Source organism: Heterodontus francisci, chromosome 1 (genome assembly GCF_036365525.1).
Source record: "Heterodontus francisci isolate sHetFra1 chromosome 1, sHetFra1.hap1, whole genome shotgun sequence".
In the NCBI taxonomy this organism is placed as follows: domain Eukaryota; kingdom Metazoa; phylum Chordata; class Chondrichthyes; order Heterodontiformes; family Heterodontidae; genus Heterodontus; species Heterodontus francisci.
Genome location: NC_090371.1, coordinates 94,741,124 through 94,759,573, shown reverse-complemented (window position 1 = coordinate 94,759,573; position 18,450 = coordinate 94,741,124). Strand labels below are relative to the sequence as shown.

The window sequence follows — 18,450 nt, the reverse complement described above, 5'->3', positions numbered from 1 at the left end:
TCAAATACATAGGCTGGGAGTTTCTTTGGACCTGCTCCTGCTTTGCTGCGTACCTTTGCCGTAAATGTGCCGCATACTCTGTTTATGGCAGTAAATGAGGTCACCACTGCACATCCGGTGAAGTTACAGTGGCAGAGTAGAAGCAGTTCGGGGGAAATTCCGGCCATACCATAATTGCAGGACTACATAATGAATGATTGTTATGCTAAAGTGGAGACTAGCACAATGGGATGGTTCAAAATAATGACTGGTGTCCTGTTGGGGTGCATTTGGTCACCCCATTGTTGGACAAGCAGTAGAGCTGATGATGCACGTGGAGAAATATGGTGGGAATAAAAGAATTTGCAGTTGCTGAAAATCTGAAATTAAACAGAAAATATACTTGGCTCTAATAACATCTGTATATAGTGCCTTTTATGACTTCTAGGTGTCCCAAAGCACTTCAGAGCCAATGAAGTACTTTTGAAGTGTAGTCGCTGTTGTGAATATTGTGAACAGCAAACCCATATTTTAATGAGATAATGCCCAGATAATCTGTTTTTATCAGTGTTGGTTGAAGGAAAAATATTGGGCAGGAAATAGGGCCATAGGATCATTTATGTCCACTTGAAAGAGAAGACAGGACCTTTTTGTGTACTATCTCATCTGAAGATTGTACCTCCAGCAGTGCAGCATTCTCTCAGTATTCTGCTGAAGTGTCAGCCTTGATTATGTGCTGAAGTCTCTGGCATGTGGCTTGAACTCATGATCTTCAGTGGTCGGAGTGCTGTCATTGAGTTAACACTGACACCTAATAGTAATGGCTTAATGACTTCAGCAGAATAGTGCATACAGAAATTTAATGCAAATGCGTTACTAGTAGACTGAAAATTGCTTTTACGACCCGGTGAGTAAGGTGTCTAGGGTCCCTTTCAGCCTTCACCTGGTCTTACCGTAACAGGGTTTAATTTTAAACACACTTTTTTTAGCTCCCTCTTCGTGAATCCTTGTTCATCGCTTTCCAATTATAAGGCAAGAAACCAGCACAAACAGGCTTTCTCAGGTTTAAAGAAGAAAAGTTGAAATTTGTTAAACTTAAACTCTCATTCGGTTAACGCCTACGGATACAGGACGCGCCCGTGCGAGCATGCATACATGCAAATAGAGACAGAAAAGAGCAGAAGAAAAATAAAGTGGAAAAGTTTGAGGCAATATCTGAAGAGTTGTTGTTACGGTTCTTCACGCTCACTGTAGAACCCTTGATTGTAAGTAGACCTTGCTTTACTTTGGGGCCCAGTATTCTTCTTAAACCTTGTTCGCTGTAGGAGACTTTTCTCTCTTGGGGTTCATGTATCTTCAGTGAATTCAGAGGCTTGTGAGAAACAGATGGGAGCAGACAGGAGAGAGATCTCAATCCAGGAGCAAACAAACACTCTGATTTCCAACTCTCTGTGGCCAGTTCAAAAGAAAACCATGCAACAGCCAGGTAGTCATGTGACCAGCTGGTCTAATCAGTCCTGGCCCTTGTGGATTGTATTCTCCTTAGCCGGCCCTGCAATGCGCTTCCTCACCTTCAATGTCTGTTAGTACGTAAATTTTTTTTCCAGCCACAACTGATCTGTTTAACAAGTAATTTCCTTGCTCCAACAACAGTTAACAATCAATGTTCATGACAAAATTGATGTGCCTCATTCTTGGCAGGTGGGGGCCTAGCATGACAATAGCAGACATAATAATTTCAGTTCTCTTTTCCAAGATGCTCAGTGTTGGACAGATAAACTGAGGAGCAAGATAATTGAAGTTAAGAACAAAGCAGCTGATGGTAAGCAAACATGTGAAGCAAAAGCACGTTATATGTCTGGGTTATGTGCTCTGGATGCAAGATTCCAGTATAACAAGCTAAGCACTGAGATGATAACCCAGTTGGAAAAGGAAAGTGTTGAAAGGCCAACAAAAATCTGGCAAAACATTAGAGAGAAAAAAACTCATCGAAGCTGACATTGCTTGTTTACTTGGAAATAGGCACCACAGCGGGCCAATAACTGTTTCTGTGTGCATGTTGAACAACAGGATCGGTACACATTGTAATCTCCTTTCTTGGCACCTGTCTTGATGCCTGTGGATGAGAGGGCTGACATATGACTAGTTCCCAGTTCTTTACAGTGACCTTTGCAGCAAGCTCCCATAATTGTCTGGGCATGTTAATCTTTTTTACCCACTGGTAAGAGATGCTGCAGTTATTCAGGATGGCTGAGATAAAAAAACAAAATGATGCAGGGCTTCGATGCTTATCTGTCTATACTTTCAGTGCCACTGGGCGAGACTGGCACAGTTTAAAAGAGCAGCGGCGGTGGGAAGGAGTGAGACTGAATGAGACCGGCACAGCTTAAAAGAGCAACAGCAGTGGGAAAGAGTGAGACCGGCACAGTTTAAAAGAGCGGCGGCAGTGGGAAGGAGTGACACCAAGGTGGACCTGCGAGGGGCCAAGCACCGGCAAGCGGGAGTTCCAGCAGCTTAAAAAGAGGCATACTGTCACAGGGACCGCGAGAGAGTTCCACGACTGACGTCACAGTTCAGAAAGTGATGCGTTGCAAGGGGAGGCAGCTGATTGGTAAGTAGGAACAGGTGGGTATTTCTACCTTTTTTTTTTTACTACTTTCAGTAGCTGAAGTAAAAGTAAAGGTAGGGACTTTAGATTGTAGTAAGTAGTGTTTGGAATGGAATAAGGTCCGTAGCGTAATTAGTACTTTAAATTAAAGGGAGTAACTAAGGAGCTTAATCTAAGGGTAAGTCATGGTAGGAGAGCTCAGCCCCGTGGCATGCTCCTCCTGTGCTATGTAGGAATTCAGGGACACTTCCAGTGTCCCTGGTGACCATGTGTGCAGGAAGTGTGTCCAGCTGCAGCTACTGGCTGACCGCATTGCACAGCTGGAGCTGTGGATGGATTCACTGTGGAGCATCCATGATGCTGAGGACGTTGTGGATAGCACGTTTAGCGAGGTGGTCACACCGCAGGTAATGGCTGCACAGGCAGAAAAGGGATGGGTGTCCACCAGGTGGAGTAACAGGCGCAGGCAGGTAGTGCAGGAGTCCCCTGTGGCCATCCCCCTCTCAAACAGATATATCACTTTGAATACTGTTGGGGGGGATGGCCTCCTAGGGGGAAGCAGCAACAGCCAAGTTTGTGGCACCATGGATGGCTCTGCTTCTCCGGGAGTGGTGGGGGGGCAAGACTGGGAGAGCCATAGTAACAAGAGATTCAATTGGAAGGGGAACGGACAGGCGTTTCTGTGGCCACAAATGAGACTCCAGGATGGTATGTTGCCTCACTGGTGCTAGGGTCAAGAGTGTCTCGGAGCGGCTGCAGGACATTCTGAAGGAGGAGGGTGAACAGCCAGTGGTCGTGGTACATGCCGGTACCAACGACATGGGTAGAAAAAGGGATGAGGTCCTGCAAGATGAATTTCAGGAATTAGAAGCTAAATTTAAAAAGCAGGACCTCAAAGATAGTAATCTCAGGATTACTTCCTGTGCCACGTGTTAGTGAGTATAGGAACAGGAGAATAGACCAGATGACTGTGTGGCTAGAGAAATGATACAGGAGGGAAGGATTTAGATTCCTGGGACATTGGGGCCAGTTCTGGGAAGGTGGGACCTGTACAAGCGGGACGGGTTACACCCAGGCAGGACCAGAACTGATGGCCTCGCAGGGGCGTTTGCTAGTGCTGTTGGGGAGGATTTAAACTAGAATGGCAGGGGGATGGGAACCTGAGTGGGAAGACTGAGGAGGAGGAAACAAGGATAGAAACGAAAGACAGGAAACACAAAGGCAAAACTGGAAGGCATAGAAATCAAGGGCAAGAAACAAATAGGGCCATAGTGCGAGATAATGCTAAGATGACTAAGAATGTTAAAAAGACAATCCTAAAGGCATTGTGTCTCATTGCACGGAGTATTCGCAATGAGGTAGGTGAATTAACCGCGCAAATAGATGTAAATGGATACGATAAAGTTGCGATTACGGAGACATGGCTGCAGGGTGACCAAGGATGGGAACTGAACATCCAGGGGTAGTCAATGTTTAGGAAGGACAGGCAAAAAGGGAAAGGAGGTGGAGTAGTGTTGTTAGTAAAAGAGGAAATCAATACAATGGTGAGGAAGGATATTAGCTCAGAGAATCCTGATGGGGAATCTGTGTGGGCGGAGCTAAGAAACACCAAGGGGCAGAAAACGTTGGTAGGGGTTGTATATAGACCCCCAAACAGCAGTGGTGATGTAGAGGATGGCATTAAGCAGGAAATTAGAGACGCATGCAATAGGGTACAACTGTAATTATGGGTGAGTTTAATCTACCTATAGATTGGGCAAACCAAATTAGGAATAATACTGTAGAGGAGAAATTCCTGGAGTGCGTATATGATGGTTGTTTTGGACCAATACGTGGAGGAACCAACTAGAGAACAGGCCATCCTTGACTGGGTATTGTGTAATGAGAAAGGATTAGTTAACAATCTTGTTGTGCGGGGTCCCTTGGGGAAGAGCGACCATAACTTGATAGACTTCTTCTTTAAGATGGAGAGTGAGAGAGTTGATTCCGAGACTAGGGTCCTGAATCTAAATAAAGGACACTATGAAGGTATGAGGCGCAAGTTGGCTATGATAGATTGGGGAACGTTACTTAAAGGATTTACAGTGGATAGGCAATGGCTAGCATTTAAAGAGCGCATGGATGAATTACAACAATTGTTCATTTCTGTCTGGCGCAAAAATAGAACAGGATGGGTGGCTCAACCGTGGCTTACAAAAGAAATTAGGGATAGTATTAGATCCAAGGAGGAGAAATATAAAATGGTCAGACAAACAGCAAACCTGAGGATTGGGAGCAGTTTAGAATTCAGTTTAGGAGGACAAAGGGATTGATTAAGAAGGGGAAAATAGAGTATGAGAGTAAACTTGCAGAGAACATAAAAACTGACTGTAAAAGCTTCTATAGATATGTGAAGAGAAAAAGATTAGTGAAGACAAATGTGGATCCCTTACAGTCAGAAACGGGAGAATTTCTTATGGGGAACAAAGAAATGGCAGACCAATTAAATACATACTTTGGTTCTGTCTTCACAAAAGAGGAAACAAATTACCTCCCAGAAGTGTTGGGGAACATAGGGTCTAGTGAGAAGGAAGAATTGTATGAAATTGGTATTAGTAGGGAAATGGTGTTAGGGAAATTAATGGGATTGAAGGCCAATAAATCCCCAGGGCCTGATCATCTACATCCCAGAGTACTTAAGGAAGTGGCCCTTGAAATAGTAGATGCATTGCTGGTCATTTTTCAAAATTCTATAGACTCTGAAACTGTTCCAATGGATTGGAGGGTAGCTAATTTAACCCCACTATTTAAAAAAGAAGTCAGAGAGAAAACAAGGAATTATAGACCGGTGAGCCTGACATCAGTAGTGGGGAAAATGCTAGAGTCCATTATAAAAGATGTAATGGCAGAGCACTTGGAAGACAAAGTCAAAATGGATTTACGAAAGGGAAATCATGCTTGACAAATCTACTGGAATTTTGAGGATGTAACTAGTAGAATAGATAAGGGAAAACCAGTGGATGTAGTGTATTTGGACTTTCAGAAGGCTTTCAAGAAGGTCCTACATAAAAGATTAGCGTGCAAAATTAAACCACGTGGGTTTGGGGGTAAGGTACTGACATAGACAGAGAACTGGTTGGCATACAGGAAACAAAGAGTAGGAATAAGCGGGTCTTTTTCCAAGTGGCAGGCAGTGACTATCTATATTAGTAACTATCTATATTAATGACTTAGAGGAAGGGACAGAGTTTAGTGTATCCAAATTTTCTGAGGATACAAAAATAGGTGGGAAGGCATGTTGTGATGAGGACACAAAGAATCTGCAAAGGGACAGAGATAGGTTAAGTGAGTGGGCAAAAACTTAGCAGATGATGTTCAATGTGGGAAAGTGTGAGGTAATCCACTTTGGTAGGAAGAATAAAAAGGCAGATTATTATTTAGATGGAGAAAGACTACAAAATACTGCAGTACGGAGGGATCTGGGTGTTCTGGTGCATGAAACACAAAAGGTTAGCATGCAGGTGCAGCAAGTAATTAGGAAGGCAAATGGAATTTTGGCCGTTATTGTTAGGGGGTTAGAGTTTAAAAATAGGGAAGTCTTGTTACAACTGTATAGGGTGTTGGTGAGGCCACACCTGGAGTACTGCGTCCAGTTTTAGTCCAGGTAATTAAAGAAGGTACTAGCATTGGAGGCAGTTCAGAAAAGGTTCACTCGGCTGATTCCTGGGATGAAGGGGTTGTCTTATCATGAACGGCTAAACAGGTTAGGCCTTTATTCATTGGAGTTTATAAGAATGAGAGGTGATCTTATAGAAACATATAAGATTTTAAGGGGGCTTGACAGGGTAGATGTTGAGAAGATGTTTCCACTAGTGGGGGAATCTCGAACTAGGGGACATTGTTGCAGAATAAGGGGACACAGATTTAAAACTGAGATGTGAAGGAATTTCTTCTCTCAGAGGGTGGTAAATGTCTGGAATTCTCTGCCTTGGAAAGTTGTGGAGGCTAGGTCACTAAATGTATTTAAAGTGGAGGTAAGTAGATTTTTGAAATCTTGGAGTCGAAGAATAGGCGGAGCAAGTCCAAAAGAGGAGTTGAGGCCTGGGCCAGATCAGCCATGATCTTATTGAATGGCGGGCAGGCTTGAGGGGCTGAATGGCCTTCTCCTCCTCTGATTACTTATGTTCTTATGTACCGCAGGGATCTGTGCTAGGACCCCAGCTATTCATAATATATATAAATGATATAGATAAGGGAATTAAATATAATATATCCAAGTATCCAATTTTGTCTTGCTGCAATTATACAAGGCCTTGGTGAGACTACACCTTGGGTATTGTGTGCAGTTTTGGTCTCCTTATCTGAGGAAGGATGTTCTTGCTATGGAGGAATGCAGCGAAGATTCACCAGACTGATTCCTGGGAAGGCAGGACTGACGCATGGGGAGAGATTGGGTCAATTAGGCTTGTATCTGCTAGAGTTTAGAAGAATGAGAGGGACCTCATAGAAACCTACAAAATTCTAACAGGACTGGACAGACTAGATGCAGGAAGGATATTCCCAATGGTGGGCGAGTCCAGGGCCAGGGGTCACAGTCTAAGGATAAGGGGTAAGCCATTTAGGACTGAGATGAGGGGTGATTTCTTCACCCAGAGACTGGTGAACTTGTGGAATTCTCTACCATGGAAAGCAGTTGAGGTCAAATCATTAAATATATTCAAGAAAGAGTTAGATATGGTTCTTAGGGCTAAAGGGATCAAGGGATGCGGGGAGAAAACGGGAACAGGGTACTAAGTTTGGGTGACCAGCCATGATCGTATTGAATGGCAGTGCAGTGCAGGCTCGAAGGGTCGAATGGCCTACTCCTGCTCTGATGTTTCTATGTTTTTACTTGTACTAAATTGAGTGTCCTTTTTTTAGCTTTCCTTTTTAAACATATCAGTCTGTCCTGCAAGAGCTTAAAATTGGTATAATGATGTGTGGTAGCTTAGCTATTTTATTTAAGGCTGCGTTTGCTGACAACGCCACCACTAGGTGGCGCTGCAGTGACGCGCAAATGCAGCATGTGCCACTAAAACATCACAGTCTGCGACTTCAGGCAGCTGCCAGGACTGGGCTGGGGACGGGGGGGGTGTGGAGGGGAGCGGAGCAGCTGAAAGAGCGGAGCGGCCGGCGAGAGCAGTGAGGGGGGGTGGGGGGGGGGTGGGTGGAAGCGGAGCGGCCGCCGAGAGCAGCTAGGGGGGAGCGGAACTTGACGCATGGGTGAATACGTTAGCGTTGTATTGCTGTACACGTAAAGCGCATGCACAGAGGCTGACCAGGCGCGTTGCCTGAAGATGCCCATGTCACGCGATGATGTCATCGACGCATGCACTAACCAGTCCTGGCAAGTCGGAATGCCGCGCAGAGAGCAGGAGCCCGTCTGCACAAATGTATACCTTGGCGCAGCCTGATGACGTCAGTGGCCGGCTGTGTTGTCAGGAATCACTTTGTTTATTTAAATGCTTTGAAGTATACTGAAATGGCTTCCCTATGCCTGGGATGAAAATAACAATAACAAGGATGCCAAACTAGGCTCTTTGCTTCCAATATACTTGCCCTTCCCGGCTTTTTGGAGTACTCCCATAATCATTACTCGCAACTTATGGAAGGAGTTATTCTGTTATTGTCTATGTATTTATATTTCATTAGCAGATAACACTTTAATTTTATTTCTTGTGAACATAGTTCCTAGAATCCAGCATAAATGTAGCAATAGTTGATTTTAAACATCCATGGATCTTTGAATAGGGGTCAGCTTGGTTCAGTTGGGTAAAAAGTTTATGTGTTTGAATCCCATTCTAGATCTTCAGCACATAGCCAAAGCTTCTATTTTAATGCAGTACTAAGGTGGTGCTATATTGCTATAACTACATCTTTCAGGTCGGATATTAAACTGAACTCCGTCAATCAATTCAGGTGGATATAAAAGATCCCATATTTGAAGAGCAGGCAGCTTTCATGGTGCTAGTTGAGGAAGGAATATTGACCAGGAAACTAACAAAAATAAATTAACTGGCCATTTATCCTATTTGGTGTTTGTGTGACCACACGAGTGCCAGGCAATGACCATCTGCAACAATACAGAATCTAACCATCTCAGTTTGATATTCAATGGCATTACCATCACTGAATCCTTCATCAACATCCTGGGGGTTACCATTGATCAGAAACTGTGGCTACAAGAGCAGGTCAGACGCTGGAAATTCTGAGTAAGTAACTGGCCTCCTGATTCCCCAAAGCCTGTCCACCATCTACAAGACACAAGTCAGGCGTGTGATGAAATACTCTCCATTTGCCTGGATGAGTGTGACTCCAACAACACTCAGGAAGCTTGAACCCATCCAGCACAAAGCAGCCCGCTTGATTGGCACCCCATCCATCAATTTAAACATTCACTCCCTCCACCACTGACGCACAGTGGCAGCAGTTTGTACTATATACAAGATGCACAACAGCAAATCACCAATGCTGCTTTGGCAGCACCCTCCAAACCCGCGACCTCTACCATCTCAAAGGACGAGGGCAACAGACACATGGGAACACCACCACTTGCACGTTCCCCTGCAAGCCACGCACCATCCTGACTTGGAACTGTATCGCCGTTCCTTCACTGGCTGGATCAAAATCCTGGAACTCCCTTCCTACCCCACATGGACTGCAGTGGTTCAAGAAGGTGGCTGACCACCACCTTCACAAGGGCAATTAAGGATGGGCAACAAATGCTGGCCTTGTCAGCGACACCCTGATCCCATGAAAGAATAAAACAATGTGTGCAAATTGGTTGCATGTTTGCCGACAGTAACTCACTTCATAATTAATTTCTTGCCTGTGAAGCACTTGGAATGTGCCAGGGGCCTGCAAATATAATTTTTTTTTTTTACAGCTACCTAAACATTGTTATCACATACCTTTTAACATCATAAAGCCAGAAATGCACACATGGCTACTAATGAGCCAATAAAAGACATTCAGTTTCTGTGAGCAGAAGTTTTATCCAAGAGCAAAAAGTTGTATTATCAAACAGGTTTTGTAGAATTGACGTGTTCTACAGTTTTTAAAGTTTTAGTTAGGTTTTGCTGACTTAATTATGCATTCTTTTTTTTAAAAAAAAGCTACAGCATAGAGACTAAAGTGATTACATAATATAGTTTTTTTTAAAATATGGAATCGTTCTTAAAAAATCCATTTGCACATCACCTTTATCATTATATAAGAGCCATATGTCAAATCTTGTGCACAAAACCTATAAGGCAGCTGTGTTGCAGACAAAAAAAACTTATGCTTTATGTTTTTCTCTGGCTCAAAGAAACAAATTAAACACACCAATTTACTGAAGTATAGATTAGCAAAGATCCCACTAAAAAGCAAGCACTTAATAGCTTCCATTTCAAATAGTTGTGTCATTGTATTTATGTTTCAAGATCTTGCGAGCTGCCGTTTTTTAAATTTCTGACTCAGCTGAATATGTAGCTTTAAAAAAATGACAAACTCTTTGGGGAAAAAAGATGTATAATTTCCCCCTAAAATTATGAAAACTATCCACACCTTTTAACTTTGAGATTACAATTTCTTACACTGCCATTTCTTACTCCTAGCCTATCTTTGCCTAGTATTCACTTTCTCCTTGCTGACAGGTTGATTTCTTCCCTTGAACTTTATCCCACGTTCCTTTGTCTCATAGTGGGCCTTGGCCAACTTCCGTGCATACAAACTTGCCTGTTCCCTTTTTCCTCAATCTTTGAGTAATGCTATAGGAGCTCGACTAGTATCTTTAAAAACTATCTTCTCCAATTAACGAGGAATTAAATTTTTTAATTGTAGATTTCTTTATTTTACAAAATACATCTGAAGTAATCAAATTTGGATACGAACATACGAATTAGGAGCGGGACTAGGCCACTCGACCCTTCGTGCTTGCTCTGCCATTCAATAACTGATTACTCCGCATTTCCACCTCCCCGATAACCTTCCACCCCCTTGCTTATCAAGAATCTATCTACCTCTGCCTTAAAAATATTCAAAGACTCTGCTTCCACTGCATTTTGAGGAAGAGAATTCCAAAGACTCCCAACCCTCAGAAAAAATTTCTCCTCATCTCTGTCTTAAATGGGTGGCCCCTTATTTTTAAACAGTGACCCCCTAGTTCTAGATTCTCCCACAAGGGGAAACATCCTTTTCACATCCACCCTGTCAATACCCCTCAGGTTCCAATATAAAGGTTAATTGGACTCAAATGAAAATGAATAAGTACAATATGTTTGAATATTTTTTCTAGAATAACAACCCTATCCTCTTCCCATTGGAGCATTTAGCTCTTTATTGAAATAAGTACAATGTACTGGTGTCTTGGTAACCTGTTTCAGATGTTGATTATACTGTAATCTGCTATTTGCAATTAATTAATTTGAAAGCTGGAAGCACTCAATCTATATGGATTACCACTGGTGTTAACACTGATCAGAGGATCAAGGTCCTTTTATAAAGAAATACTGTTTGACATTTTTCTTAAACTTAGTCTTCATGATCATGAACCTCAACTATCTTTTTCTGTTGCCTTGGCATATCTCAATGTGTTATTTTAGGTTTACCTTTGCTATTCTGTTATGGATCTTACATACCTCTTGAGATGTTTCTTGTTGAGGCTGAAAATCCCTAATTTATTGAGTAATTCCTCTGACCCCTGGTATTAGCCTCCTTACTTTTTGCACCTCCACTAGGATCTAGATGGTCTTATGTTATACTGGACAGAAACATACGCACTGTTTAAGGTGGCGAAAGACGAGTCAACTGATATCCTTGCTGTCTTTCAATTTCTCCCTTGACAAGTTCTGTCTCACTGAAGTGTAAATTCTATCTCATAAATAGAATATCTGTACCTCTTAATTTTACTTCCAATATTCAATACCTTGGACTCAACCTTTTTTATTCTTAAGGATCTGGGTGTCACTGGCAAGGCTGATATTTCTTGACCAATCCTAAATTGAACTTCACTTGCTACTCATGAGGTCAGGTATATGCTCCTTTGGGGTCTCTAAGATCTTTCTGGTTCTTTAGTTTGGTAAAATCTGAATTAACTGCCTTGAAATGAGAGTCTAATTCTAGGTAATTTCTTCTTAACCAAGAACAAGAGAAATCCTAGCTCTGATCACTGGAGTACCCCAACAGCTTGTATTTATAATAACACCTTTAAAGTAATAGAACTTCCCAAGGCACTTAACAGGAGCATTATAATGCAAAATTTGACAGAGTCTCACATAAGGTGTTAAGAGCAGGTGGCCAAAAGCTTGTTTAAAAGGGCAGGTTTTAAGGTGCATCATAAAGGAGGGAAGGTGGGGTGAGAGGCGGAGAGGTTCAGGGAAGGAATTCCAGAACTTCGGGCCTAGGCAGCCAAAGGCATAGCCACCAATGGTGGAGTGATTAAAATTGAGGATACACAAGACGCCAGAATTAGATGAGTGCAGGTATCTCAGAGGATTGTGGCACTAGAGGAGATCACAAGATGGAGAGGGGTGAGGCCATGAAAACAAGGATGAGAAATTTAAAATGATGGTGTTGCTTATTAGGGTGCAGGTGAGCGAGCGCAGGGGCGATGGGTGAATGGGACTTTGTGCAAATAAGGACGTGGGCAGCAGAGTTTTGGATGACTTCAAGTTTACCGAGGGTAGAATGTAGGAGACCAGTCAGGAGTGCATTAAAATAGTCAAGGCTGGAGGTAACAAAGGCATGGATGAGCTGAGGCAAAGGCGATGTTACACAGGTGGAAATGGGCAGTGTGGCTATCTGGTTCGAAGCTCATGTTGAGGCCTAATTGTACACCAAGGTTGTAGTCTCAAAAGTGGGATTAGGCTGGATGGCTGGTGTGAACGCGATGATGAAATGTTAAATCAGATCAGACATGATCTTATTGAATGGTGGAGCAGGCTCGAGGGGGCTGAATGCCCTACGCTTGCTCCTATTTCTTACAATGGGCAATGGCAGTCTGACCTGACACCATTCCTGCTGTAATGCTGAAGGCCTTTGAACTGGACCTAACTGCTTTGCCTCAGTTGAGCTGTTTCAGTCAAGTTTTTACTTCAGTCGAGTTTTACTGTTTTTTTTTCCCGCAGTGAGTGGCTGCAAACTGGAATGCACTGCCTGAAAGGGTGGTGGAGGCTTTCACCTGAAGGGAAAAAATTTGTAGGGCTACGGGGAAAGGGCCAGGGAGTGGGACTAACTAAATTGCTCTTGTAGAGAGCCAGCAGGGCTTCTGTGATGTAGCCATTCTATGATTCTCTGATTTTATAAGTTATCACATTGGTATCTGTGCAACTATGTGGTAAATTGCCCAGCTATGTTCTGTCCACAAAAAAAAGATAAAGTTAACCTGGCCATTCTCAGCTACAAAGTGATGGAATGAGTTATCAAGTGTCTCTTCAATTTGCACCTATTCACAAATAATCTACTCCGTGACATTCATTGATTCTGGCAGAATCCAATCGGCTTCCGATGTCATTACAGTCATTATCCAGATATGGATGCAAGAGCAGAATTGCAGAGGAGAGATGAGAGTTGCTGTCCAGCTATACCAACACTATGGCTTCAAGGATAGATCCAAGGCTGAGTTTTCTGCAGTGCAGTAGTTGAGGAATCAAGAATGACGGGCCATACATTCAAATTTAGATTTAGAAAAGAGGGCAGGAGAAAACTATTTACAGAGATATGTGAGACATTCCATCTCAACTCGCTTTACCTGCTTTTGCTTCATATCCCTTTATACACTTACCTAAGAAAGATCTGTTGAACTCTATCTTGAGTATTTCAATTGACTTAGCATCCACAGCAATTTTTGGAAGAGAATTCCAGATTTCTAATACCCTTTGTGTGAAAAAATGCTTCCAGATTTCATTCCTAAATACCTAGCTCTAATTTTAAATTTATATTATCTTGTTCCAGACCTACCCACCAGAGGAAATAGTTTCTCTTCATCTACCTTATTGAATCCCTTTACCATTTTAAGCACCTCAAATAAATGAACCCTCAGCCTTCTAAACTCAAGGGAGTAAAAGCCGTGTTTATACAACCTGTCCTCATAAGTTAACCCTTTAAGACCTGGTATAATTCTGGTGAATCTGCACTGTATCCCTTCCACGACCAGAATATCTTTCCTGAGGTTCGTTGTCCAAAACCGAAAGTAGTACATCAGGTGGGGTTTGACTAAGGCTCTGTACAACTGAAGCATCACTTGCTCACTTTTGTATTCTAACCCCAATGAGCTAAATGCCAATATTCCATTATCCTTTTTGATGACTTTTTGTACCTGTGCCCTAAATTTTAGTAATCTGTGCGCATGGACAGCTAAATCTCTCTGCTCATCCACAGCTCCTAGCCTTTTGCTATTAAGAAAATATTCCGATTTTTATTTCTTGGGTCTGAAGTGGATGAGCTCACACATTGAACTCTGTGTGCCATAGTTTTAACCACTTACTTAGTTAGGGCCCCTTTCTAACTTCTTGGTTCCATCCACAGAACTTACTGTACCTTATAATAGTATCATTTGCAATCTTGCATATACAATTCCCTACTCCTTCATCCAAGTCAATATGGTGAAAAGCTAAGGCCTCAGTACAAATTCCTAGGGAACACCACTTGCCACATCCTGGCAAATAGAGCAGAGATAAAGGAAATGTGCTGTTTCCTTCCTCCCAACCAACTGCCAACCCATATTACATTATTTCCAATTCCATGCAATTTCATTCTTGCTAATAATCTCTTGTGCAGAACCTTTTTGAATATCTTTTGAATGTCCATATAGACAAGATCCACAGACACTGTCCTATTCACCATGCTAGTGACCTTTTCAAAAAAACTTCAACTTAATTTGTCAGACATGACCTACTCTTCACAAATGCATTGAGTCTCTTTGATTAGCTTACACTAGTTCAAATTCATAGTCACTCTGCCTTTGATGATGGAATGCAGTAACTTCCCCACACCTGCTAACATTGGATAGATTGATGAAGAAATAAAAAAAAGAGATAGTGATATGCGAACAGGATTGGGTAAATGTGACCAAGACTAATTGTTCGCATGGAGGCTAAATGTCAGTACGGAATGGTAGGACTAAATGGTCTGTTTCTATCTTGTAACATCTGTGTATTTCTATTATTTCCATGAGTGATTCACTTCCTGACCTCAAAACCTCTCCAACCTCTACAAGAATCAAGTCGGCAGTGTGATGAAATATTCATTACTTGGCTGGATGGGTGAAGCAGCAACAACATTCAAGAAATCTGGTATGATCCAAGACCAAGCAGTCTGCTTGATCTGTGTCTTGTCACTAGATTTAATATCCACCCCTTCTACCACCAGCATGCTGTGGCTGCAGTATATGCTGTCCACATGGTGCAACAACTCACCATGCTTACTTCAACAGTGTCTCTGTGCCCCATGACCTCTACACTGAGATATACGAGAGCACCAGTGTCACGAGCACGTGCTATGCCAAATGACTTTTTTAATCCATCGACTGGAAACCTGAATTTTTTTTTAAGAAGGTGTCTGCTAGCAGCTAAAATGGCCACCAAAATTTGCATCAAAATCCCTTGCATTCCGTTACATTGAGAGGGAATCGAATTGTCTGGCTAGTCCCCTCCTGAGCAATGACTTGGGAAGTTAGGAGTGCCTCACCTGGCCAGTCTCCATTAACAAGATATTAAAGGCAATCTTGGGACATTAAGCTGATGGAGATGGACCATGCAAAAGTAATCATGTGACAGGCCCACCATCTCAGTGTATTATGCTGGCTTATTTCTCTCTGCAGCAGCCAAGCAACTGACATTGATCTGAAGATCTCTCTTCTCACTCACTCTCTCACACTCTCACACTCACTCACTCACTCACTCACTCACTCACAGTCTCTTTCCCCCACCTACCCCGCCAGTCCACCTGGCAAGTTTCGAACCCTGCCAGCTGGCCGTAACACCTATGCATCACTGTGGCAGACAGAGACCCCGTGAAAGAGCCCATCCGTGTCACCATTTCTAGGAGGACCACCAAATCTGCTGGCCACAACCACAAGCCGGAAGCCTCAGGACTACTGAATTCAGCCGAAAGACAACTGAGTCACCAAATGCCGCAGACTGTATACCCCTTTTTAAATGCTTTGGACTCGAATCTGACCAATCTATCCTTCCCCACTCTGTAATCTATTTGTGTGTGTGTGTGTGTGTGAAAGTTGGAGTGTAGTTTATTATTTTACTTGGATTGGTTTAGGTACAATAAAGCTAACCTGTTCCTTTGTTAAACTGGAAAACTTGTCCGATTGGTTCTTTTATGGTCATAGAACGTAAATAGTTGAATACTCACTGAATTGGAAAGTACATTCACCTTTTAAAAAGAAATAAACCCTGTTGTGGTCAAACAAGGACCTGATCGTAACCACCAGTATCATGGAAATACCATCCTGACTTGAATGTATGTTGTTGTTCCTTCATTGTCACTGGGTAAAAGGCCTGGAATTTCCTGGGGGCAGCAACTCTACAAGGACTGCATCATCTATTTAAGGTAACTCGGGACAGTAAATAAATGCAGTCTACTAGAGTCTGCACATTTTGGGAACAAACAAAAACACTTGATGTAATTTCCTCAAAATAGTCTGAGATTAGGCAGGAAGATCTATTCCTTCTAAATTCATGTTGGCAGTTTTCTATTAGGTTATTTTCATTCAAGTACTTGTATATTTCCAACTTGTATTTATATTTACTAATGGTAATCTTAAAAATACTTAATTCTTCATGCACACTGTGTACCTTGCTGTGAATGTTATGAAATTAACATTTGCATTTAATGTTTCACTATAAATAAATGACTAAAAGACATTAAAATTTCTATATAGTTGATGTAACAAATCCGACAAATGTTTTAAGTTGCTATCATGCAAAAATCTATCTCATTATATAAGAACATATGTAATTGCTGTCTTTGAAAATGCACAGTATAATTATTCTTACCTTAACAGTTACTTTTCAACATGAAAATAGCACCCAAAGTATGAATCAAGTGGTATTCGTTTAAAATCTTGTCACTGGGATGTGTTACAGAACAGCTTGTTGTACTACATTGCGAACAGTTACTGTTTATGAATATTTTATATTGAATATTGGATAACTTGCTGCTTGCAACTAGATTGCGTAGCTTCCAATGAACCAATTGAATGTTGCAACTTTGATCAGCAAAAGTCCTTTGTTGTTGTTTGTAGTATTAAGACTTCAAAAGGATTAATTTTGTTGGAGTATGTAGGAGATATGAATAAACAACTACAGTCAACAATTTATTTGAAATTACATTTAGAATATAATTGCACTTGAAGATGGTGCATGGCAGAGTAACTGTACATTTCTTTTAAGGAGAGTAGCGTATAGTTTAAAAGAATTAAATCTTGACGCATGTTTCTGGTCAGAATTTTAAAAATGACATTAAAGTAAAAATATTGGGGCTAATCAGGATTACTTTGATACAGCTTTCTGCAGGGTTTGTCCTGATTACACTGAACAGTTGGCACAGCAATGACAGTTTAATATTAATGACTAATGATCTGTACCACTGACTGGACATAATTTATGCAATAAAATGTCTTTAACTTAATCCCCATTTACCAACACAGTTGAATGATATGTAACATCATCTTTAAATGATAATTTTGTTTCAAACATTCTTGGTTCCAGGAAAATACTTTGTAAATGTGTTTATAATAATTACCAAGCCAGTCTTTAATTAAAATGGTTTTGGGACCATAACATTCATCCATAAAGAGACTCTGCTTGACTAGTGAAACTGGTCAGTTAATTTTAATATAAAGGCAAAATACTGCAGATGCTGGAAATCTGGAATAAATACAGATGTTGGAAATACATAGCAGCTCAACCTAAAATGTTAACTCTACAGATGCTGCCTGACCTACATTTTTCCAGCATTTTTCTGTTTTTATTTCAGTGAATTTTAATATTTTCTTTATCTCAAGTACACAATTAAAATATCTTATTTTATCAGCTCCAACAAGCAGCTATTAAACAAATTTAATTCGTCCTATTTTTAATACCATATATATATATATAACTGGAAGTATTTTCATATTTATGAATAGAATTGTTTTTAATATCTTTGAGGTGAAAATGTGTATCCTTTCCATTGAAATTGGTATTTTTGTGATTGTTAATGCAAATTCAAATTTTTGCCATAGTAATTTTAATGTTATTAATTTAATTGAAATTTTAGTATTTAACTAGGGTTATTGTTAAAACCATAGAGTATACTTTTCATAGTCTTTTTAATTACAGCAAGTTTATATTGTAAATAGAATTGATAAGTTATTATAGTCTGATGTGCATAAGCAGTTTATATTGTACTTCTCCAAAAGGAAATATGAGCACAACATCTTTGTGTGAATAATTTTGTAGTTGTGGTTGTTTCTACAGATACACTGCAGTATACAAGAATAAATATTTTTAATATATCATAGATACTACTGGTCTCCCATGACATTGCACATGGGGACACAGATGATGTGCAGTTTTAAAGTCCAGAAGGTCACGGGAGAAGGTGGGGCAGGAAGAGAAAAGTAGATTGTGCGGGGGCAGGGGAAGAAAAAAGTAGTTAGTGATGAGAGAAAAGGAGTTAGGGATGCAGGGGCAGGGTGAAGGGAAGAAGCAGAAGCAAAGGTCGCTGAGTTGGAAGTTAAAGGAAGCGATGGTACTATACTTTGATTTAGGGGAGATGAGATGGCGTGAGGGAGTTTTGAAACTGTGCTTGAGGAAATGGACCATTTGTAATGTCTGCTAACATGGAGGTGAGGAAGGAAAGTTAGA

The 18,450-nt window shown here is 41.3% G+C and overlaps 1 protein-coding gene across 1 annotated transcript in view; it reads left to right on the top strand.

The window, feature by feature from the left end:
- The window catches only part of LOC137370916 (molybdopterin synthase catalytic subunit), a 45,193-nt gene that overhangs the window by 15,735 nt on the left and 11,008 nt on the right, over positions 1-18,450 (top strand). The gene's annotated exons all lie outside the window — the stretch shown is intronic.